This window comes from Netta rufina (assembly GCF_964035555.1).
Source record: "Netta rufina genome assembly, chromosome: 16".
NCBI classification, from domain to species: domain Eukaryota; kingdom Metazoa; phylum Chordata; class Aves; order Anseriformes; family Anatidae; genus Netta; species Netta rufina.
In genome coordinates, this window is record NC_140140.1 from 1,971,237 (window position 1) to 1,997,713 (window position 26,477).

General features: G+C 38.3%; 1 protein-coding gene across 5 annotated transcripts in view; it reads right to left on the reverse strand.

The window, feature by feature from the left end:
* The window catches only part of NCOA3 (nuclear receptor coactivator 3), an 85,196-nt gene extending 59,205 nt beyond the window's left edge, over positions 1–25,991 (reverse strand). For 4 of the 5 annotated variants that reach the window (XM_084296635.1, XM_084296636.1, XM_084296631.1 and 1 more), the window contains exons 1-2: positions 25,875–25,991; positions 6,307–6,348 (exon numbers count right to left, since the gene is read on the reverse strand). The gene's annotated coding sequence lies outside the window, so the exon portion shown is untranslated. Of the gene's footprint in view, positions 1–6,306; positions 6,349–10,603; positions 10,665–25,874 lie in introns of those variants that run through there. The other variant, XM_084296632.1, reaches the window with a different exon arrangement.
* Positions 25,992–26,477: the final 486 nt, after the last annotated feature.

Sequence of the window (26,477 nt, forward strand, 5' to 3'; positions counted from 1 at the left end):
AGAAAATGGATGCTATAAAATTTTACATCAAGTCAGCATGTTACCAAGCAGCTTTTCTGTGTGTTCTGAATTTGATTAATACAAGCCAAGGTCACTTCCTGAAAGATGCCTACCACTGCAGCTGCAAGCAAACTAGACTCCTCTGAGCTCAAAAGCTGGGGGATGGGAAGACACTAGAAATTTCTAACATTGTCTCCTAAAATACACTAATTACAACACTTGAGTAACATTTAGAAGTGTTTACTAGATCACCACATAAGTAACCTATTAACCAAAGTCAGTCTGTATAACCGTGTTTTCAAGCAAAAAGACTGAAAATGATGCAGCAGCATGTCTGTAATAATGAACAATTCTGAGGATCCTTTACTAAACTTTATGCAATTCCCTGGAAAATGTACACAGTTTTTACATTATGTATTTTATTATGCAGCTCATGAAGCTAATGAGAGGCTGCCCTTGAATTAACAGCACATCTCAGTCCTTCTGAGACTCCGAGGCTCCACCCAATCCACAGTGTCATATTCTGACTCCATTTAGGAAAAACACTTTTGAGTTAACTATGCAAGCTTTTTCCAGAAGTCCACAGAATGTATTATTCCAGTTTCTGAAGACTATACCTGCTGTTTACAAGATGAGCTAGAAATTAGCTGTTTTCACCTATAATATTCAAGATATTATTTTTTTTGTTGTTGTTCAAACATGCCACATTCACATTACACATGAAGCTAAACAGCTGCAGTTTCTTCCACTTCCAGACACGAAGCTTACAGGTCATGAAAATAAGACCTGTACCAAACAAAGCAGAGCATTATTTTTGCTTTTTGTGTGCACAAATAAGAACTGTACAATCTGAAGTACCAAACAGGAGGTGGGGGGAAGTAAAGGATTGCTGGAAAATGTTTAAAACCACACACCAACAGACATTCCCCACAAGGGCATCTGTTTGTCTAGGAAGTGGGCCCCACCGGTTTTATTTATGAACACACTGACAACTTAATATACTTCATCTTTAAAATAGCCTTGATATAGCCAACATTGCATCCAAAGTTTCATGCTAAAATTAGGAGTATCTGCTCAATGAAAGTTCATTTTGACAAATTGATGTAGTAGAAGGAACAAAACATTGTTGGTTTTGGGTGGGCATCTTTGCCTGAAATAGAAAAATATACTAAAGCATATCATTACCTATGCAGACACTGTGGTTAAGGATGCCTAACATTTTCCATCACAAAAGCTTGTTCTAATTCTTTAATGACTGTCTCACACACCCCTCAGAATTACGTTTGGTGGAAGACTTGCATAAAATTGGTTCAGACATTTAAAAACAGAGTAGATAATTATGTTGAACAAAATGCAACTTTTTATTCCATCTGAGAAGTTTTAGGAAAGAAACTGCTCAAATCTCTAAACAAGCTAAACTTCATCTTGCTGCTCTGCACAGATGGTAAGTGCCTTTAAAGTCATTGCACATGCTCAGTTGTGTTTTAAACCACTTGCCAAAATCCTCCAGTATTTTATCTAACCAAGCAAGCTTTGTTACTGCACCACTCCTCCATGCTGACAGGACAGAACATGCTTTTTATCATTGTATTATAAAGACCAGGAGCAGCTTGCCTACGAACCTGCCAGCTATGAAGCAGTTAAAGCGCCTGGCAGCCCAGTAGCTGGTGAACAGGGACATTTTTCTCGGTTATACTGCCCCACCCATTCTGAAAACAGGAGGCAGCAGCAGGATCAAGGGCTTAGCGAAGGCTGCCCCCCCATTCAGGATCCCAGTTGAAACAGCAGATGGGGGGCTCGCCCAGTAGCGCTAAAAGAGGCTAGCCGATACAGAAAGCATGAAGACCAGTGGCCAAAGTGATGTCCCCATCTGCTCCGTCCAACTCCACATGCCAACCTTGCTGGCAAACAGAGCCAACATTTTTTAACGCTTTTTTCTATTTTTTCCCTTTTTTCTATTTTTTTTTTCCATTCTCTTCTTAAAGGCTTACTAAAAAGTTACATTGAAAATATTGACCTTCTGAAATCATCGAAAAAATTTAAAAATCACTGTCCAACTCAACACCTCTCCCTTTAACCCCAGTTGCACATAGATAATTAAGCACATTGCTGTGTCTACCTGAGACTGGCACCCATCGATTCAACAAAAAAACTACTATAGATTTACTTATGCCACTTGTATCACCTCCAAAGTACATTATTTCAGCAAACACAGACATAAAATGGTCTTATAATGGAGAACTCAATTCTCACAAAGGCTTATATCCTAGCTTTGCCTTGCCCAGTAAAGGTACATAGTGTATTTCAATTACATACAAATTAGGATGCTTTTTTTTTTTTCTATGAGGAGTAAACAAGACAAATGCAATCTTGATTATCACAGACCACAACTTCTGATTAAGACTATTCATTCACAGCAGATTTTCAACTGGCATTTAAATCACTGATTTAACTGTTGGAAATATTTACACCAGCCAATAGGGGGGTGGCGACACGAGCTGGAAAGAAATGTAGTCCATAAATCACATCGACTTGCCGTAAGCACATTTTGCTACTCAGCAGATGCAGTACTTATGGACATTTATTCACGTGTTTCCACAGGAACTAAGCTATAGAATTAATGTCAGTAAATGTATTATTTAACACTGTAAACCCACTGATTTTAATCAAAGCTTTGGATATATTAGCATTTTAAATGTGAAGTACTAAATTTGCTTAAAAAACAACACAAGACAAAACCTGTGGTTAGTAAATCCACAGCTAAAGAGGAACAAGCACATAGAATCGTTTTCTGAAAAAGTATTTGAGTGCAGGTGGGGGAGGAGAGGAGGGAAGACAGCTATCCATTAAGGGTTTTCAGATTACATACACACAGACTCGCACAAACTGGCTTCAATGGGAGTTAAATGCCTGATGTGTTAGAGTGCTTTTGAAAAGTCTACTCAGTATCTCTTTTCATCAGGCTATTAAATTAGTTTGTGTTTGTTTATTAATTTTAAGAAAAACAAAGCCACACACACATTCCCCTTGCTTTTAAAATTTGATCTTGTTACCCTCTAACCTAAAAATAATAAAAGTATGTTAATCAAGTTTCTTGACTTTTTGGCATAACTGGACCCTCAAATATGAAGAGGCACTACAAGATCAGAGAATGAAAACAAAGGAAGTTACTGAAGAAATGTCAAAATAGTTTAGTTTTCCATGCACGATATCAGTGCTTATGTACTATTTTTGCTTCATTGTAAGGAGGGAGAAGAGCTACTTAATGCAAAAGGGACCTTTCTAAATCTCAATTTGACCTTGAAATATGGAGGAATTCCTAGCTCAATGCTGTAATTAACATCTCTGAATAAATTTGAGTGTACACAGACAGTATATTTGGTACAACAGCAAAAGGCCTTCATTTAGTTCAATGCTAATGCTTAGCATGCAGAGTTTGAAGTGACAGTTATGTGTCTATGGTATACCTTATCTGAGCATTTCATTAGCTAAAAATCCACTTTCCTCCACTTGTTTTCAAGTATCTTCCTGTATTTCACTTTCATACTGACCAAAGCTTAACAGACTACCTTCAACTAAACTGCCAATTAAGGACAGAACAGAATAATTCTCATATTAGAATAATTTGTTTTGCCACTGTACAGTCAGATTATCTTACTGTATTTCAAATATTACCCATCCTCTGTGTTCCAATGGTTGTAACACAAAAGCACCTGCTAAAACTTACTGAAAAAAATGAAAGCTGTAATGTGGTTTTGCATGTCACTGTTAGGCTCAAATGTTAAATTTCAGGGATCAATTGTTTACAAGTTAAGCTGAAATCGGAGTCTTTCTTCAGTGCTACACAAAATGGAAAAGAGCACCTATGTCTGTGTTACAGACTAGAGCGCCACAGACTCACTACTGAGTCCTACAACAAAAGGGCAAGAGGCAGGGTTTACTACCTCCAATAAGATAAATATCAATTTTTAAAGAGTTTGAATACCAGAATGGGTTCCAGACAACTTGTGGAATCTCTTTGCTAAGAAACCTTCCAAACCTTCACTGAACAGAAGTCTCAAACAGCTCTTTGTCAGCAAGGTTTAGATTGATGCTAGCATAACATCTCTATGATTTTCAGTGAAACATTATCATGAGAGAATTATATACTGCAGCCTTGTGATAAACTGGTACCATTATAATGAGTTACTAAGACAAGGGACTTTACAATTAATTGCACTTTATCTTAATTTCAAGACATGTCACTACATTATTTTCATTACTGTTTTAATCATAGTATATTTTATTAGTCTCACAAATCCTTTACATTTTGCATACATCCATTAGTATTCCCATCTTTATGGGAAAGAAACTATATATTCCTGATGACAACATTAATTCCTAACATCAAGGATTTTTTTTTTCCATTTAATAGCAAAACCAGCATGTTTTTGAATAAAGTTCTCAATGCCCTCTGGATTTTTTGTACTGAATTTTATATTCTTCATCAACCATTTCCATTGCATGAAAACCTTACGCTTTTATTTTTTCTAACATTCTCCTAAACAAGTAAAACCTTCACTTTCATTAAAAAGAAATTGTACAATAAATCTCACTAACCTCTCCAGGATTCATACAAAAGGTATATTTATAATAGCTGCTTGCCGATTAGAAAACCAGTTATGCTCCTTAAAGTGTTTATACAAATAGCATGTCTCATACACTGATGTTTATCTGCAGAATTCTCCAAAATAACACTGTCATCATTAGCACAGAAATTCCAAGTAATTTTAGGAAGATTTGCAACCATTGTGGAAGTTAATACAAGAGGTCAGTGATTGCCAAAAACAGAAGAATGGATTACATCCATCGTCTTCAAGTCCCCAAAACATTTGTAATGTTTTGTTTCAGATCCAGTTGCTTCCTTGTTTATAGATAAATGACTAAATGGTTGCGTAGTTTCACAACATTAGGAAGCAGTTTAATGTATTTTTATACAGAGCACTGGAGGGACTATCAGGATAGAGTGTTTTCTGTTTTGTTTAGTGTTTTTTGTGTGTGGTGTTGTTTTTTTTTAGATTATTAATACCACTACTTTTTCTTAAATTCACTGTATCTTCAGTTCCCACCCAAGAAGACCAACTGAACCGTACCTTATGTGCAGTAAAACCATGAGCTGGGGATCCATAGCTTAAGCATGTGTCTGCCAACAGGACATCCAAGACGTATCCACCATAATTTAAACAAGTCATACTCCCTTTAGCAGACTTGCAGGTAATTTTGCACATAACCTGATGCTAAGCTTTAAAGCTAATATCCAGTCACACTCACATACTGGGAGGTTTCTATTAGCATCTGGTGAGTGTCAAACATGGTTCGTAACCAATTAGCACCAGTCATGAATTTATGCCACAGAACTCAAACGTATCACCTATTGGGTGTAGTTTATACTATGTGGTTTTTTTGTCAGTAAACAAAATGCCACATTGCATTTCTATGACAATACATCATGCTGACATTGCACTTAAAAGAAAGGGATGTTATGTTTATGTACATCAGTCAGAACTTTATATTCCTGTACATCATCAAATTTACTTCTTAGCAGAAAAATCGCACGGCATAGCTTTCGTGTTTTCTATTTAAAACCCACTGAGCCTTTTTAGTGTACCTAACAATCCAGTGAGATTTAGAAATCTACAAAACCTTACCAACATTTGGGCTTCCATCAGATTCTCTCATATGGAAATGACATCATACATGCAATAACAGGATAAACATGGCATAGCATGGAGGGAACACAAGAGCATATGAAACAAAAGTAACGTAATTCCTTCTGTCTTTCAAGATATAAATGCTGTGATATAGTTGTTGGTTTTTTCCCCTCCCATTGCAGGTAGATTTATGACAGACAATATGCTTAAACATATGCCTCCATCCTGTCAAGAACAAAAGTTATTTATCCCTTCTCTCCAGTGTATACTATTTACCTCATTGTGGCACCTGTCTGTAAATCATTGCTTAGGAACATTTTAATGAGCGCAGCTGAAACAAAACAATCTTTTTTCTGTGCTTACTAGCCTTAGATACTACATGCAGTGGGGACAGGTAATACCATACACTTCCCCAAGTTTAAAGAAAGTGGAAAAGAACATATATAATCCATAAAGTATTGTAGATTATTAATACAGAACATAAGAAAATACATTTCCATAAGGGAATTGCAATTATTTCGTCCCTTCTCCAAACCCCTTACTATCAGTGTTTTCTGTCGATCAGTTCTTGTAACTCAAAGTAGCCCTGGACAACCAAGTCAAACAGAAGACTTACCTAGCTCAGCGTTCTCTCTCCAACAGAAGCCAGTAGGAAAGCCTAGAAAGAACAAGGTAAGCATATCACTGTTTCAGCATTCTCTCAAACTTCATAGTCTCCAGCTCAGGAATTTCCTGGTTCACAAGGACCGAGTTTCCCAGCAGCTGGATTTCTCCTCTGCAAGTATATGAATTGCTTTTTGAACCCATTAAAATCAACACAGCTGTAATATTCTGTGGCAGCAAGTTCTGCAATTAAGCTCCACACTATTTAAAAGTACCTTAATTTTTTTAATTGCCATGTGATAATAAATAGGAGAGAAATACATGAAATGGCTGAAAACCAAAACACTGTCTTCATCTTGATTTTCCATGACACTCATGGTTATTTCATATGGATCAGTCTTGTACTCTTAAGCCAAAAGATAGTAGAAGTTCTGGTAAATTTTATTTCTCATACAAAAACTGTTCCATAGATTTGATCTTTGGATTTCTCTGTACTTTAAGACCACTGTACTCTTTTTGGCATGGCAACTCTTCATGCAATAAGCTTTGCAAAATTGTATTATACAATATCAAAGTCTCACATCTATAAAGGAATCCATAAATTGGCAGTTAAGTCAATAAATGAATTCATATTAAGCAGAATTTTAAAAAAATCTATGTAGAACTAAGCTCAAACTCTGGAAATGTCTTTAATCTTGTATAACAAACTCCACATAGTGAAATCTGATCTACCACTGTTTTTATCCAGCATCTAAGTAAACAAAACAAGTTTGTTTTAGGCTTTGACAATACAGGCATTTCAGTTGTTTTACATCTTCAACAATATATTTAGCCTTTAGAAAATATAAGTCTTAGAAATCCCATGTTCAAGCTTGAACTTTGCATCGAATTTGCAAAGTAACATTTAGATAAGATATTCAAAATGTAAACAAAGCAATGACAGAGGCTTTATTTCATAATGTACTGTTTATTTCAATATTTTTAATCAGTGATAAACCAGCAAAACAATACACAATTCAGAGTACAATCCTTGTAAAAGCTGGAAAAGATATTAAGGTTCATGTCAAGTTCAATGTGCTCTATTTTTAACTTTAGTCAAGTCCCTTCTCATTAGCAGTAAATTAATAAATAAGCTCTTATATCAAATCAACTTCCTAGCTGCAGCTAGGAATTCATGTCCTTACAAAATAAAGTGTTTAGCCCAACAAATAATTTGGTTACTTGGATCTAGCAAACAAACAATCTCCTATTGCCACAGTATGCCACATAAAGGATTATTAATTGCTTAACAAAGCAGTACTTAATTGTTTGCTATTATTTTTTGTAGTCATCGTTTGCCTCACAAGCTTCATTCCAAAACTTCAAGAAACAACAGAAAACTGGCCTCCCCCTTTGATGCAGCTCACAGAAAAAAAAAGCAATCTTCACATTCATATAGTTTGACAGCAATGGCACAATTCATTTAGCATAACTTTTTAATAGTGAAATTTAGGACAGTGCTGTAGGACCTGCTGAAGATGCTTTTTAAAAGCATTTCACAAGGTCAAACCAACCCAGACTATTCTCATGATTGACTTATTAGGAAAGAGCCAAGTTTACATAATAGTGATCTGAAAGACAGACGATGCCTTTGAAAACAAGCCCATCCTTGAAGACACTTCTGCATTTCAAGGATGCTAACAAATAGCATCTAGCTTGTCTTTAAGAGACAACAAACTTTGAGCAATCCTGCATGCAGCAGTACCCTTTATCACACAACAGTAACCCTGTTTGGAGGCCAGACTCATTCAAGAATTGATACACACTGTAAGCAAACATCAGATCTCAAAAGCACACTGACAAAACCCAACACCTGCTCAGAGGATGGTGTTGAAGTCAAATAGGACTTGTAACAATCACAATAAAAATAACCCAAACCTGGGATGTGATTAGAGCACCAAGAAGCCATTTCTCAGCTACCGATTTCTGAGTCAGATCTAGAACCACATTTAGAGTAACTTTCCAGCACCACCTCTAAAAACTAAGATGATTTCAAAAACCACCTCAAGACATTTCTAGCTTCACATCTGGAACCATCACCCAGAAGCAGCACGCTCCTAGGACTTGGTGAGAAGACATCCAGGAGCCTTTCTAAACACACACCAACCTGTATCTAGAAGCTTTTGTAGAACAGCCTCTGAACTCCCTCCCAGGACTGATTCTGCAGTCACACCCTCAAAACACCACTCACATTGTTTCTAGGACCAGTGCCAGGTACGTCCCCAGGAACCCCTTCTGCAGCCACAGTTGTACAATTCCCCCTTCCCACCCCCCCTCACCCCCCCAAAAAAAAAAAAAAAAAAAAAAAAAAAAAAAAAAAAACCACAAAACACTAGCTGATTTGGCTACATACAATTAGGGAAGATGCTTGTAAGAGTTAAAAAAAGTGTCATTGATATTGAAGCTGCTTCACCTGTTCTGCAGAATGTGTTTACAATACAATTTTATGTAACAAGCCTTAATGCAAATTCTGCCAGCTATGAAACAGCAGCTAAAAACTAACTGCTGGTGGCTAGCTTTGTGTTTGGTTCTTAGGCAATTACTGAATTCTACTCCATGTCCCCTCAGGTTCTTGAATATAATATTGAAATGCATGAAGACCATCTATGCAAAGATGGAGAGAAAAGTCAGAGAAGTTTATGAAATGTCTGGTTTGGAGGCAGAGCCTGTAAGCTAGAATGAATATGCTAAAAATGCACTAATACACAAGCAGGTTAGAACAAGCCGCTTCTCAGTTGTGTTCTTTTATTTTGTTTTTGTTGTTGGGTTGGCATTTGTGACTAACCAATAGCCCCACCTACAACCTTTTTTTCAACTGACTTAGCTAAGATCTCTATGGGGCAATTACTTCTTATTTTGTTCCACTATTGATGCTGAGGAGCCAGCATAACTATAGAAGAGAAATATTCCATTTCACGCTCACTAACTGGCAGTGACATTTTTGTTGGTAGTGCTTTTGGTGTTGTGGGTTTTTTTGTTTTGTATTGTAGGGTGGGTTTTATTTCTAACAGTACATTGATTCATTTATAAAAAAGATTATAGTGTTTGCAATGCTAGTGAAATTTCTTACTAATTTTATTTGGTGAGGAAGAAAAGCCTGGAAGTTTTGCAAGTTTTTATTAATTCCAAAAAAAACAAGTCTAGACTGGATTGGAATTACTAAATACCAAAGCTCCGTAATAGAATAAACTTTCAGGGGAGCAAATACAACTGTAAAAAAGTATCCAACCTTTTGTTTAAAGTGTTATATTAGAAAATTGAAACAGCCTTGCTACTGAAAAAAAAAGATTTTTTAGTGGCTGAGGCAATTAGCATCACTAAACATGAAGTCTATTTTGCTTAATGCCAGCATGTATACTTAGAACAAAACATTGCCACTATCTGCCACATTAGCACACCTGATTTTGTTTAAAGATACGAACTACTTGCACCCTCAAGAAATCTGTAACAGCTGTGGAGTATCAGACTGTTTCTCTCGTGTACATTTCTTGTAATTAAATTTGCCTGAATGTGCCTAAGGGAGCTTTGAAGTTACCTTCTATCAGCAACGTAGCCAAGATGTTGCATGAAGCAAGAACTTTGGCTAGAATCTGGATATACTTCCCATGGAACTCAGCACCTGCTACCAGACCAGATCAACAAGATAGCCATCCTGTGACACAGCTCCACAGTCACACTGAAGCTTTGGGGTGCTAAGCCTGTACCTCAGACTGGAAGCATGTCCCTGGTAATTAGCAATGGAGATACCAGCCCCACAGCTCAAACAAATAGGGAACTGAGTGCAATTTCTTAGCTGCCAGTTTTGCTTATTTTGTAGTCAAAGAGTCAAGTGCTTAGATATGAAGTGCTACTTCATATCATGAGGAAATGACTTGTGTATCATGCCCTGGAAACCTCGATTATGTGGCACAGGTGAAAATTGTTTTTTTTTTTTTTCTTGCTAGAACCTCACACTATAACAATAGACACACCTGTATTTTCATGCTATAATGTGTTAAAATTTGAGCAGACTGCTCACTTTGGGGAAAAAGATGCAGACAAGTAGATGTCTTACAGATTGACTTTAACAAGAGATTTTTCTTAAGACCCTTTTACAAGTAGTTTGAATCTACAACTATCCCCCATCCCCTACTGGGGTCTTGGCTTGTTTTATTGAAGGTAAACAGAGACCACCAGGACTGTTCATCTGATACCCTTCACTCTTATGTTCTCATTCCCTCCTTAAGAGATATGCACAACTTGCTAACCTGGAAACAGAAGTACCAGCTCACCTGACATTGCTGTGTAGCACTGGTAGTACTTCAAGCCTGGAGGTTCCCCTGAACCACTGCTACTGAACCTGCTTATATAAAAATTCCAAATTAATCCAAACTCTTAAAGGTCATAAATACAAGACTTATATCTTGGTTACGTTTATTAACAACAGACATCTCCAAACCCAGTTCAATCCAGTTCAAGGGAATGGCACCAAATCTAGGTCCAGATCAGGCTCTAGGAAATGACTCCTTGCATACAATTCAGATGTTAACAAAAACTCCACAGCTCTATAAAGTACCTTACTATAAATATATAAAAATCACTTGGGAAATAAAATCCCCCAAAGCTACAAACTAATCAGAAGGTTACAAAAAAAGTGGGGGGGATTAATAATACAGGTTCTTGAGAGGAAGCTAGAAGAACTCTAAGTCTGTTCAGCCTAAAAAGGAGGAGGAAGATTAATTTACTGTCTGAATACATTAGTAGAATGGATGTTGGGAAGAGAGAAGAGTTAAAAAAAAAAAAAAAAAAAAAGCTTACCACTTTATGAAAGAGGTTTGAGATGAGATGTTAGCCATAATATCATCTGCTGAATGATAGCTTTGTTGCTGTCATGCTACACTACTTTAGACCAAGAAATGATGTAAGAGGAAAGAAGAAAACCAAGTTTAAATCCAAAAAGTAGGAAAAAGCACAAACAAAAAGCCACATAAAACATGGTGGCTTTTTACTCATCAGATAACTATCCAAACCAAGGAAACAGCACTTTCATTCAAATGAAATTTTAGTTTAATGGATTCAACTTTATGCATGCAGTATGAAGTCGTGTAACCTCAGACACAGAATCAGCTTCATGAAAAATTTCTTCTCTAGCCTTATCTCTGAATTTGTCTGCATTTGACTGAAAATGCTGTTAGAGTGACATTCTCAAACTATATCCAGAAGGATTTAGATGCAAGAATGAATCTGGACATCTTATAACAGAGACCCTTACATGTAAGAAGTTCTGAATTCTCAGTTCAGCACAACAATATTCACCATCTTAATTAAATTTCCACCAGTATAGGCATTTGCTTTGGCACTACAAGCTTCAGGGCTGGTCACCAATTTCTAGTCAAGTTGCTCAGGCTTCTACAGATTCCATGTAGAATTCCATTTTATATTTTATAAGTGTTTTGCTTTTAAATAAAACAATGTTCATGTCATTGATACTAGACCACTTCTGGCTTTCAGTTCAACCAAACCCCACCCTACTGCAATGACTCGAAGAATCCTGAAATATCTGATGGATTGGAACACAGAACAAAGAGAACCTCCTTTCCCTCAACCCCAAAATAAACCCCTGCTTTGCCTCCCTGTTGTTGCTTTCTCAAGGCAGCAATCACATCCGGACTGATGTTTGGCGAGGATATTTTGCTTAAGCAGCAAGCACTCCAGGCTGCAACTGCTGGGTGACCTTGAGCAGCTCCTGGAAGGCAGTCGCCATGGTAACCCCACCACAACCGTACATCCTCAGCTGACAATGCCAGCCTGGTGCAACCCATCTATAATAAGGACATCTACCCTGCATTAGGGCTCACTGTTTAAGGAGGAAGTCAGATTTGTTTTTCTTTCTTTTTTTTTTTTTTTTTTACAATTTAAAAAACCTGTGCTGTAGAAGATGCTGTATGCTCTCTGTATGAATACAAGTGACACAGGCTGTACGAGTTCACACAGTGCAGGAGTTAAAGTACCCTAAAATAATGCACTAAGGAAAGTTGAAGCTACTCACTGTCTTAATCCAGAGGGTGGTCCTTGAACAAATGCGTCTGCTGAAGAGACCTTGCAATACCACATACCTTGGAGAAAGAAGTTTGTCTTTTGTCAAATTCCCTAATACACGTAAACTTTATAGAGCTTAATGGGGTCAAATTTGATGCGAAGTGAGAGCAAAATAGGTTATTTTTGCATGCCAGAATATTCTCAGTTCCACCTGTGCAACCCTCATCACTTTGAATAAACTTTCAAACCAACCTGGAATTGTGTGGCTCCAAAAGCTTTTTCTCTACATAGTATGCTACTAGTTCCTGTGAGGTCTGGCAGAGCAGGAAGAAGTGGATGATTCCTTAAATATGAATAAAAATAAAATAGCCAGAATTGAAAAGTGCCAGTTAACAGAATGGTTCAGTAGAACCATTTCTGTTTAAAGACAAAGGATTAATGAACATATTTAAGTGGTTAGTTATAAAACTCTAGCAGTCAGATATTAAACTTTCCTTTAAAACTCAACTGCATTTGCAAGATCCATCTTTTCCTTACACTGCAACTAGAAGAAAGGGCCAAATCAGATAAGTGTCATAATTTGTTGATGTCCAAGAGATTCTAGTATAGGTAAAACATTTGTTTTACCTATGATTAGAAACAAGAGTTAGGACTGTTCTGCCTCAGAGAAATCAGCCAGTCACGGATTTGCACTTATCGCAAAGGAAAACATTTGTTGAATCTCCACACCAGTGGAATCACTCTGTCAGCTAAAAGTTAATTTCAGCCAGAAGTAAATATGTATATTTTAAAATAGGCTTTTCAATACTCCTCTAAAGAATATTGTTTTTAGTTAATTCAGTCAAGTACCTGCCCTGAAACCTGGATGAGGAGCTCCTCCATCCACAAACTGTAGCCTAAAGGAGTTACCCTACGTTTAACTTTCATGACACTCTCACGACACTCTTGATCTTTGCTTAGAAGGAGAAACACAAGGGCATAGAGGCATCTCAAGGATTGCAATACTATCTGTACCCTAGTAGAGACAAAACCCTAGCAGACAATGTGACCTGCAAAGTATTTTTAAAAAGTATTAGCAGGGTAAAGGGAATTCATGTTTGTCTTTTTTTTTTTTTTTTTTTTTTTTTAAGATTTCAGAAGATACATAAAAAGAAGCAAGATTTTTTTTTTTTTAAAGAAAAAAAAAAAAAGCTCGTGTCTATTCTAACATCAAGGGAGGAAGAGCCTGTGAAACTTGATCCACATGCCAGACCTCCACTCCAATTGCACACTTCACTAATTGAGAAGTTAATGATACAACTTGTATTTAGGCAAGCTTGCAGGGGAAATTCAGAAGGAATACTTGTCTTCTACACAGCATGCACTACTGTAGTGTCCTTGAGTTTAAGAAAGCCTGAATACAGAATTCTGTGGAAGCAGAGAAAGTGACAACAGCACAAGTTGTCTCTAACCTTGCTCTTTTTGAAAAGACATTAAGAAGCTCCTTTAAGCATACCTAAATTTAATTTACAGCCACACAGAAAGATTTCTCATACTTCATTGTCTATTTAATACTCCATTGAAACTCTTTCAGAGATCTCATTTTATCAACTAAAAAATGATAATAGGTTATCACACATTTAATAACACACATCTTTTCTTGAAGTGTCCCTTTCAAAACATAACACCTATTTTTAAAAAATGCTGAGGAAAGAGTAAACCACATCCTTCCTCCCCACCCCCCAAAGTTTCACACCACTTAATTTTAACTACTTAGACACACCTTCGCTTCCATATTTTTTTTATTCTCCTGCTTTAGGTGACATCAGCACCTGTAAAATTTGTATCTTTGGATATTGTGGGTTTGTGTTTTTTTTTTTTTTGTTTTGTTTTAAAACATAGGCATTGAAATAGAGAAGTTACGCACCTGTCTGAAGCTTTTCCCCCAGTTTGGGATTCACAGAGTCTTTCAATGATACAACCTACAAGGCAGAAGCTCACACTACAGAAACTCTCATTGAGGGCACTAACAGGATATCCCTTCTGTCTGGCCATACATTTCTCCAAAATTGTGTCATTGTGTTTTGCTTTGCTGACCTTACTACCTGGAGTTTCCAATCACTGAAATTTGAGCAATGTTTCCCTCTGCAGTAAGAAGGGCAGACAATATAATCACTCAGGACAGAACAGTAGAATTAAGAAACAAGAGATTTGGTTTTACCCTAAAGCTACATGAGGAGTAGAGTTACTTAGTTCCCTGAAAGGAAGCTCTGCCTGCTACATATATGTAAATATAACTCAAAAAAAAAAAAAAAAAGCATTAAGTAGAGGTTATCATTATTACTGTCCCTACACAAGTTAATACAACGTGCAGTTTTCTTGATGAAGTAATTACCACTTTACTTCATATGATACTGAAGCATTAAAGAAAATATAGCAAAAACTAGAGAACTATATATTTCACTTCAAAAGAGCTGACAAAAGTTAATATGCAACTGGGAAAAAAAGATGACAGAATGGGAAGGAAGTTCCCAAACAATATTAAGCAGACATTCCACAAGGCCCTAACTACCTTCCCCCCACCACCATATTTTGGTGACAGTTTGTTATAGTACAATTACCAATCAAAAGGGTTCAGCTACATTGCTTTCAGAGGTCTAGAAACACTGCCACCTTGGCTCAAAAAAGTATTATTTGAGATTGATGATCTTATCAATTGCTGTCACATTCCACTTCTTTCTTTCATCTGTGCCATTGCAGGCAAGATGGTTATATTCTAAATTGACCTGTCCAATCGATCTGTGTACAGGCATTGACATATTCCTTTAGAACAAGCGTTCATATAAACACTGAATATGTTTCTATTTAGCAATAGCTTCCTAGGGTAAACATACTTTATCAGAGCACAATACTTTGTCTTCAACTTTGCATGTAGCTGTTTATTTTGGCCTAACTGCACAGGTTTACTTTGAAAATAATCTAGAACTAAGCATGAAAAGCACTTGTGGCATATAGTAGGACAAAACTTGAGTCTGTACTGTCTTGTTGTCCTCCCTTCCCATTTTGTTTTATTTCCTACATAACAAATCCTCAGACAAAAACAACTTCATTAGGTGCAAGTAAAAGCTACAGCTTAAATGACAGTTCCACAACAGGTTATGTATGGATCCTACAAATGCTACCGTATATATCAATCTACTCTGCAAATTGACTTAGAAACAAATATCACCAACTATGCAAAATCTTCCCAGTTCTCAGTCTTTAACCTTGACCTAGAAACCAGGACATCCCTTATCAGCTATGAAGAACTACTGACTACAAAAGCATAGGAGAAACAAACAAGAGAAAGCTTTTCACAACAAGCAGCAATATATTCTAATCTTACAGTCCTGTTAAGTCTGTCAACACTAGGCCCAATAGCACAGGGCTGCTCATTTTCTGGGTCTCTGCAGAAGTGACCCGATAGATTAATTCTACCTCAAAAGAGCATTATTGCAGTACTCACCCTTTCAGCAGGTCACTCTTGTTTAGCAATACCTATTTACATTACACTAGTAACAAATCCATATCAAATATTCGCAGGTTTCTCAAGATCAGCTTTCAGAACAGCACTCAATACATCTACTTAATCCCTATTGATTTAACTGAAGTTAATTTTCCAATGCTGATGCAACAGATTGGGAGCTATCAGTAATAATACATAACTCCAACTCTTACTAGTTACAGCCTCAGGGTAGACAAAGGGTGTTGAACTTCTACACCTAGGTACCACCTGAGTATCCTCTAAAACCAATTTGTTTCAGGAACAGTCTTACAGGAACTCCATCCAATTTTATCTTTGCTAGGCTGCAGCTGCTACAACCCCACCCCTGCTATTCCCTTGCACCAGAACTGGTGTTTCTGCAACTAGGGGGTAAACTGAAAGCCCAAAGTTGTCTGGGTAGTTTTGTTCACTTTGGGGGGCTGTGTTTTTTTTTGTTGGGAATGGAATCAAGATTTTCTATTGAATCAGTTTGCCGAGTGCAAGAGCCCCAGTCCTAGTGTAAGGGGAGGATAAGAAAAAGGAAGCATAACAGTCCTGACTTGGCTGGAGTTGTGGTGGAAGTGCAGTGCATGGCATCAGGAAGATGGCATTCCATAAGAATACATTTAAAGGGTTATGGTTTTTTATTTCCAATTAATAAAGGAAGGTCAGTTTGTTGTGACATTGCTTGCTTTTTACACAATATACCACCTTAGCTCCCACCCCAGCATTTAAGCAAAGCAAAAACAACAACAAAAAAACATAACATTCAGGATTCTTTGTGCCCTAACCCAAAAGAGCACAAGTCAACAATGAATATCTGTAACGACAGAAAGACAAGGCACATTCAAAAGTACAGAGTCATCTAGTTCTTGGAGAAAGGTCAGGGAGCCTTTTTGTAAACAAGAATTCAACAGAAAAGAGCTTTGAGGTAGATACGTGAGGTTGAACTTGTAGAGCCCTTCAGTTTTATTTTGAGCAATGTATCTAAATCTACAATAATTTTATAAGTAACCAGTAAATAGTCTTAAAAGTTAGCTTTTTTATAGAAGAATATGATTAGAGCAGGATATGTTTCCTAATGTCTTTCTTCTTTCAGATTACCAAAGACATGGCAATTACAATCTGTATTAACATGAAATCCTTATTGAAAATATAAGTCTAGAATCACTGTTGCCAGCAAGAAACAAGATGAATCGTCACCTGGCAGTGATCATCAAGTAACAGCAACAGTTAAGACAAACTGTAAAACAAGAAATTGAAAGCAAGATCAATATATTAATATCCATGGTTGGTATCCAGCATGTATTTGGTTTATGTACATTCTTACACGTGAGGGGTTTTTTTTTCCATAATTAGTTTACAGGGATCATTTGCTCAACAAGAGGCTAGAAGTTTCAGTCAGAATGAAACTCCTAACTGAAATTCCAGCAACATAAGCATGCCTGCATGTTATTAAAGGAAATAGTGGAAAGTTTCACAGGCTGACATCCAGAATGTCTGCGGTTCCTTTTCATATTTTTCTCTTCTTGCAAAGCAGTTATTTGACTAGAACTTTAAATCTTGCGTGCACGCGAGTGTGTGAAGACTGGAAATTTCCACTGCTTTAAGACTTTTAAAAAGCTCTCTCAAGTGTACGGCTCAAACAACTAAGACTTGTGACTAGACAGAATCCTCAGTTTAAGCAAAAGTTTCATGGACAAAAAGCAGTGCTAAGACAGGAAAAAAAAAAAACTTTACTCGTATACTAATAGCATTGCTTGGATAATCTGAAATGTTATCGTACTACACATTAATCTCTTGATAGAGGTCATTTGAGGTCCAACTACAGACAGATGGGCAAGGGAAGATGAAGCAGTTCAGGATAAAGCTGGAGTGGATGACAATGCAAGCTACTCTGACCCTCTCAAATGATGGCTCTTCTCGAATTTCCTTAAATCTCTACTCATTTCACATCTCACAGCATCTTACTCTTCACCCTTACCACCTTCTTATGATCTCTAACACAGGCGTTACCAGCCTGACAAGTTTCCTAGTCCTTTCTCTATACCAGACCTCTACAAGTCTTATTTATGAGCTACAAATATGCATCACTAGAAGAGAGCTTCAACAGAAAACCCACAGGTGTAACACAGAAGTATTCAAAAGCTACTCTACACAGCGCAGATACCTTCTTTTGTCAGTCTCCTGTACACAGATCAAAAGGAATCCCTTCCTCTTAAGGGGGAGGGGGTCAAATGGACATTTGAGGGTAACAGAGGTGCTGCTTTTGTTCTATGCAATTAAGAGGACAATTTGCAGATCAAGTACTCTTGTTTTTGTAGCCTTTAGAAGTACTATGAAATATTTACTTTAAATACTGTTTAATAAGGAATTTTTATCAATTTACTGCATAAAAATTATTTCCTATTTTAATAATTTTGCTTTCAAATATGCAAAAATAAGTTATCTACAAAATGAGAACAAAGCTTACACCGGTACATGCCATCAAACTACTAAGCAAACAAATAAGATAACTTTAGTGTCTTGAATCCATTTCCTTTTATATATTTCAAAAGGCTACCACACAACTATACTTACATGACAACTACAGCAATATGACTGAGTAAGTATTTTCAAACTTCCTTAAGTAGTTTTAACATAAGGACTCTCTCTTGTAACACTTAACAGTTACAACTAAGCCAAACAAATGGTATAATTACTGGCTCAAAGAATCAGAAATCCACCAATACCTAACATTACCTAGAATGTGGTCATCTCAGCCACATGCTGAGATCTGTCCATTGAGCCAGACATCCCCATTGGTGACATTAGAAAAGCTTCCACAGAAGATTGAGAAAGCAGAGGAGGAATCACTAGAGCAAAAGATGCTGCTACGTCTACTTTAGTACACAGCAGCAACGATGCAGAGAGCTGAAAAGGAACTAGCTAGGAGCCATAATTCCCTGGTTTTGTCCAGCATCTTTAGCCCAGACATTATGTGGAAAGAAGTCAAAGGAAGTCTCTGGCACAGGCAAAATAAACTGCTGATTTTTGTTGTAGATGCTACCTTTAGAAAGTAAGCTTCTCAGAGCAGGTAACCATTTTTAACCCACCATCATGAAGTTGAAGAATTAGTTTCACTTCCTCATCCATAAATTTCCAAGAGACAAGAAACAGCATTTCCACACATTAATTGTGTGCAGACATACACTCTGAATGGTTGTCTAAAAACAAGTTTCAGAGAAGCTCATCCAAGTAGACCGTATCAGCTGCTACACACGGTTGAAAGCAGCATGCAGCACAGACATGGCCCTGTTCTGAGGCTCACTAGCCTGCAGCAAATCTGGTGAAAATAACTCAGACATTTGACAAAACCAGCAAGGTTACTTTGTTAATACATCCCATAGGATGATCATTGATGTGTTAGAATTACACGTTAGCATTCCCCTGTTTTTTCCATATGCACTATCTTTGCTTTAGATTTTTTTTTTTCTTCACAGGAAGAACTAAAATCTTATATTGACTAACTACTCTGAACTATTAAGTTCACTTAAAATACTTGAGTAGAGATTATGTGCACTTTTTCTAGGGTTTTTGGCAAATACAAAAAATCTTTTATATACAATTTGTACAGAAGTTGATTGATGTACTTTGACCAAGTTGGTTTACAAGTGAGTTGGTCACCAGAACTTTTCATGCTGAATCACCACTGGAAGTTGCATTCAATTTCACACCACTATCTAGATGTGAATGCTAGTCACGATCTGGCAAATGGCATTTAATAACAAAGCATTAAATCCATGCAGCATTAGGTTCTCTCTAGAACTACAGCAATATTTGAAAGACTTATTTTTTTTAAGAACAGTAAGAGGTCTAAAAGACAAAAAGTCAACTGTTGCTTACGCAACTCATGAAAGAAGCCCATCTATATACCAGATCTTGTCCTCATGATTTCTGAAGTCATATTTCACTAATTAAATAGTAAATTAGCACCCTTAGAGCTTGCTACTCATTTGCCAACATAAAGTAGAAATACCTGTATTGTTGCAATATGCTCCAACACTTTGTATCTTGTGCACTAGCTACAGCTCAGAGCAGTGACAGCCGTGCCTAGTACTTAGAAAAGCAGAAATTTGAAGGTTTTCAGATTAACAAAGCAGAAAAAAATCATTACAGTATGGTTCCATCACTTCAGCTTAATAAAGCATCAGAAACAAGCTGTATTTCACATTTCTTCCCAAGATTATTTTCTTTTAAGTCTTCATTAAAGATAAGACTCCAAAAGAGACTACAACAGTAGTCTTGCAGTGGCTGGTGCTAACAAGCCACCATTTGTGTTGTCTCTGCCCAGCAAGCATATGTTTTTACTTACCCACCTAGTGCTGCTCAGAAAAGCATGGGGTAAGGAAGACTGCTTAATTTTACTACCCAGCCCATTGCTAACAGATTTCAGGATTGCATCATTTGATAGTTGTCTTTGAAGACAACATTCGGGAGCATTATCAGCAAGTGACAGCTTTAAATGTATATGTGTATATACACATACACACACACTAATTCTCAAATTTGTCACAACACTTAAGAAAGTTCAGGTTTCCAGTAAAACGAGACAGTTTCTTACAGTCTCCACATTGGTACAAGTTTCAGAACAATGGACTTAACAAGCTAAGTGTTAAGAGTACTACCTATCAGCAGAGAATACTCCATACTTTGCACTCACTGCCTTTGTCCTTTATACATATGTACCACTCCAAGTGATCCTGAGAGGTACTCAAAACCATAAGCCCTGCTAGGGAAAAAAATCCTTAGAGCTTTGCACAAGCAGCTGACATTCAAAAAGAACAAAAAGGAAAGTTGAGTTGAAAAATGTATCCTCACTGAGATGAACTCTTTCACCTTTAGGTTTCAGGAGGGCTAGAAGTCAACTTTAATGTTCCCATTTTCAGATCCGCATGAGTTTCTTCCAAGCTACAGAGAGGGGTAGAACTTGCACAGTGTTTTTCTGCCTAATCAAGAGAATAAGCTGAAACAGAAGAGCTAGTATAACAAACAAGTAGTAGTCAATAATTTAGGATTTACACTATAATAAAAAAATACCCATTTTACATAGCTTTCAATAAACCAACCAAATAATATTTCCACACTTCTCCATTTTGTAAAGGAAGCCTGCAGGACTAAATCCTTAGCTTATTCCCAGAAAAAGACAAGCTTCAGCAAAGTAACTCATAATTACATCTTACAAAAACTTGAAAGCCATACACTTTCAAAACACAATACTTGCAAAGAGATTATCCCATTGTCTGTTCTATGTGGTTTTTTAGATGGAATGTACAAAGAAGCCTTCAAAGCAGTATCAAAGTCAACAGTTCCATGATACATTGTAGAAGAGGAACCCCTTCTTATTCCACAGAAGGTTTAGTTTGAGGTTACTGCACCTTTTGAGTATTTGCTGTAGTAGGAAGTCTGATGAGACGTTCCCAAAACAGGCAGTTCCCAGAATACCAAACCCATTTAAAGATGTAATTTATGCAAAGCTTGCACAATGCAACATCTCTAAATCCATATCAGGTTTAATATGATGACCTACAGGGACCTAGAGGCATCCATTAGCATTCCAGAGCTTCACCTCCAAACTCCTACATGTAATCCCAAACACTAGCACAGCAGAACACAGTAGCACTTAGTTGCACTAAACTAACCATTCCCCCACTAACCTCTCAGTTCAAGCAACACAGCGTCCAACAGGTTTTTACCATACCTCACACATAGAAGTTTCAACACCATGAATTACTGATGCCACCACTCCAAACAAATTCTTTGGTCATGCTACTCATTACCTGAGTTTTATCTCAATAAAGATACTATGCAAACAAAGCAAATCCTAAAGAGTCAGTCTCATCCATACATTAAACAGCCCCACAGTCTGAAACCAGGGAAACAACAGGTTTTTGTCTTTTTACCCTATCCCACCCAGTCCCCCATTCTATCACTACCAAAGAAATAGCATTAGTCTACAACTACCCAAGAGGTAGGTGAAGTGCACTATACTGATAATGGTTTTAGACACGCAACCTGTTTCAGTGCTGCTTTTGAAAAAGCAGACAACACATTTTCTCACTTCCATGAAGCAGAGAACAGGAGGAAGAAAATCTTCGTAACTCATAAGTCTCACACACATGATATTCCGTGCATCTATATACATAAACCTACCTTGAAAATGTGTCTCTAAAAGGCCTGCTGGATACACCTGTAGTACTAAACTATTTCAATGCACAGCTCTGACACATCCTAATATGCATGGAAGCAGTAAAGAATATAGGCTTTGTGACAAAAATCTCATGCTCAGCTATGATCAGCAGGTGCTAATCATTACAGCTAACAGCATAAGAGTTATGTTGTTCTGCAGGTCTTCAGGTGCACCTGATAAATCAGGGCACAACTGCTAGGTAGTTTAACCATATGTGTACGAATTTTTTGACAAAAAATTGCTTGCCCTGACCTAACAATTATTACATTTTCTGGAGGACTTTCATAGTGTTTCAGGTTTCTAGTACATATTTCATAAAATGTAATTATAATGGTGTTGGGCTTGAAGTCATGACACTACCCATGCTTGTAGTCTTCAAAAATGAAGATAACTTGATGGTCAGAAAGTCTTTAAAATAAAGTTTCTAAGAAGGCAATGATCCACAACCTGCCAAAGAACGTTCACAGCAGTTTAGGTGTACCGAAGTCACATTTAACAGAAAAGGTGACAAAAGATAGCAAAAATAAAAATAAGAAAAAACAGCATGTGCTGTTCACGATCAGTGAACAAAAAGACAAAGGTAGATAGATACCTGCAGAACTGAACTTACCACCTCCATTCTTCTAGTACATCACAAAAGCAGTGATTACTGCAGCTGGAAAACCTTTTTCCCAGCCTCAGAGGTAGGTGCCTTACACTGTATCCTAAGTTATCAGCAGTAACAAGCCTGAGTTCCCAGCGTATAAGCAAAACAGGCAGCAAGATCTCCTAGTGCCCCTCTCCTCCTTCTCATTTAAATAGCACACTGTCTTAAGCAACTGCCCTTTTCTTACCTCTACAGAATGTCAGAAATAGAGCTGGCTCTAGACAACATAAAAGAAAGACCAGAACCTACATCTAAAAGCATTAAACCTCACCAACAGTAATTCCATATACTTCACACAGAAGACAAATTCCCTTCTGTGACTGAGTTTGGATGCAAGTTAATTTTGTTCTGCTCCAAGGACAATCAGCTTGCTGGTAACTGTTAACAGAAAACAAAAGTCACCAATTAAATTTAAAATATTATTAAAGTAATATGGTCTGTCTGAAGTATACCCCCTATTTACACAGGATGAAAAAGGATTTGATGTACCTTCCCTCAAATAAATGCAACATAGCAGATCTACTACGGAATATTTGTCCTCTGATTTTAATCAGTAGCAGCTAAATTCTTTCACAGTTGCCTCCTCCCTAATACATTACATTTAGAAACGTCAATAGATCTAGACACAGAAAAAAAAGCACACAGGCATGTTGCCCTAGCATCCAGGTTTAAGTATTCTTCACCATCCTCTAATATCCTTGGCATAAAGGATACTATTCCTCACCTTTTCCCCTCTGTCTTTTAGTACTTAAAAAAAATACTAAAAATATTTAAGATATTTCTAACTTCTTATCATCAAAAAGCTTCCATGCACACAATGCAGAATATCCTGTGTCATACAGTCATTCAAGATCACATCTTCAAGGGAGGCTCATTTAAATGCAGGAGTTGAAGCAACCTCCAGTGTCAGACTGTAGTGTCCAATATCATTTTGCATGCTATCAGTGGCTTGATTTTGCAGACAAATCTAAGATGCCCTTTCTTTATCTTTTAAAGCAGAAAAAAAAAAACACTCTATGCAACTGTAACACAGAAATTAATAAAAAAAAGGTCTTGACTGTGATTTCTTGTCTAGTATTAACAAAAAAAAGCACATGATAACACTATTGTAGAACAGATTTCCTTCTCCTTCCCACCCTGCATTTTATCTCAGCTATACATTAATCTGAGCAATATTTAAAAAAAAAAAAAAAAAAAACGTAAATATGGCAAGCTTCTAAGTTAATAAATCCAAAGACAGAATGAACTAGGGTTTCAAAAGAAGAATTTAAGAAATCCCACAACTCACATGCCAACATAAAAGCAGACTGGAAACAGTACATTGTTGTCAGGAACAATAATTAAAGCAAGGCTGAATATTGGGTTTATTCTGCCTGCTACCACACTTTCCTCACTTATCCCCCAACTTCTAGTTTCATATCAGAACAGCAAATCCACTAGTAAGAAGACATATTAGTAACAGTAAAAGAGCTGAATGAAATTCAGAACCACAGCCAGAGAAACAGCCCTTTACAACAACTCCTAACAGCAAATAAAATTATAGTCGATTATCACAGTCCAGTTTATAAAAAAAATGAAAAAACATGCAATTTAGTCAGTTTCCTCTAAATTGAAGCTCTTATACTGTGGCTTTCACACATATTACTTGTTACTATGAAGTTACCTTATATTTGTATTTGGAACACATTTTTGCATCCTTCTACTATCAGGGGGAGGTATTTTAGTATAAAATATTTATTTTACAACAGTGATGACTGATATTTAAGCATATGTTAAGTTTCCTCTTTAAGGAATATACATTAAAATATTTTAAGGAATATATATATGATAGATATTGTATAGCTAGACTTTACTGACTCTTATGTTTCCAAATTTGCTTCAGTTCTGTCTTACTATTCCTAATAAAATATAAATCTTTTATCTAAAAGTTAACAGACAATACTAAAGGCTGAATCAATTATTTCTTTATTCTTTTAACAGGTTAAGCAGGAAAGAAACACATCACAAATAAAGGAGACTAATTTAAAACTGATCACTAGATGAGCTGACAAAAGTGAGAAGCTTCTCTTTTAAAAGAAAACCTCAGCCTATGCCAAAGACCAGGAGCAGAAACCACAAACAGAACCAACTTTAGAACCAAAGAGGACTCTGGGAACTATGTCAACCTCAGACAAGATCCCCACCCATGTTTACCCCCATTTACACCCCAGTATCACTAACACCTTTTCCAGGGAGCAGTCTGTGACCTCCTCCTCCTAGCCCCCCCCCCCCCCCCCAAAAAAAAAAAAAATTGTATACACACACACACACAGATGTTTTTTTATCTCCATCCCTCAACAACAGCTTCATTGCGGCTGTGAGGCAGAAACAAATAAAGAGGCAATGGAAATCACCTTTCATTTCCACTATTCTCATCCCTTTCCTCATTAGCAGAGATACGAGAAGTCACCTCTGAAACTTACCAACACTACAGGATGATCAGAAGGAGAATGCAGATAACAAGGTCTTTGGAACCGCCTGTGTATGAGATAAACCCAGCAGAATGGCAGATGGGGCCATCCTAGCCCAGGTACCTCACCCACACACACACCTTTTACCCAGGCTGAGAAACAGAATTAGACGCTCCTAAACGCAAGACTGGGAAATTCCGAACGACCCCAAGGCTCCCAGCGCTACACGAGGAACCTCCACCCAAACTCCCCTTACTTGGAAACGCATCACACAGCGACACGAGAAGCCTCCAGCCCCGCACGGCAGCCTCCCGCCTCAGCCGTGCCCGCAGCTAACTGCGCGCAGCCCCCAGGTTACAGCGCTTGTGGAGAGGTAAAGGCGCGGAGGCGCTGCCTGGGGCACCCCCTCGCCCCCAGCCCAGGGGTTACTCCTCACACCCGACCCGACCGCGCTCCCCTCTCTCGGGAAGCCGCCTCCGCGCGAGGAGAGGGCGGCAGGTCAGGGAGAGGGACGCCCCTCAGGGCCAACCCCGGGCTGCTCCGTGCCCAGCCAGGGGCAGCCGCCCGCCCGCCCTCCCCCTGCCCGCTCTCAGCTCGGCGCTGGAAGCCGGGCAGAGAGAAGAACCAGCCGCAGCCGCAGCCGCTCTCCTCCCTCCCTCCCTCCGCTCCCCGCTCCCTCCCTCCCAGCCCCGCTCACCTGGGAAAGGCGCCAAGGCGCAGCTCCTGCTCCCCGTCTCCCCCGCGCTCAGCCGCTCGCCGCCATTTTCCTCGCTGCCCACATTTAAATAGGAACCGGCCTCCGCCAGCCGCCCGGCGCGGGGCGCGCTGGGAGCTGTAGTAGGGCGGCGCGCGGGGCAGCGCGGTACTTGTAGTGTCACGGGGAGCCACCGCCCCACCCGCCCTCTGCCCGCCCTGACAGGGCCGGAGCCGCCCGCCCGCCCCCGGGGGCTCCCCTGGGCCGGGCGGGGCCCAGCTCGCTGAGGGGTCGCCCTCCCCTTGCAACTGAGGGGGGGTTAAGGGGGAAGCCGTGTGGATACAGGGTTTAATGAAGAGCTTTTGCTACGTGTGAAGGATCACAACGCCGCGAGGCGCCAGCCCCGCACTGCGAGATAGCGGCTGGGGGGCTTTGCTATACCGAGTCCGAGCTGTGCCATTGCAACAGGGGAAAGCCAGGCTGCTTAAGTCAATGCTTAAAATAACACGAACAGGTTGGAGTGAAAGTTAAGAAGTACACAAATAATACCCATTATTCCCTACTGCAGCTATACGTTAGAGACAGTTTTCAAGCGAAGTCAGAATA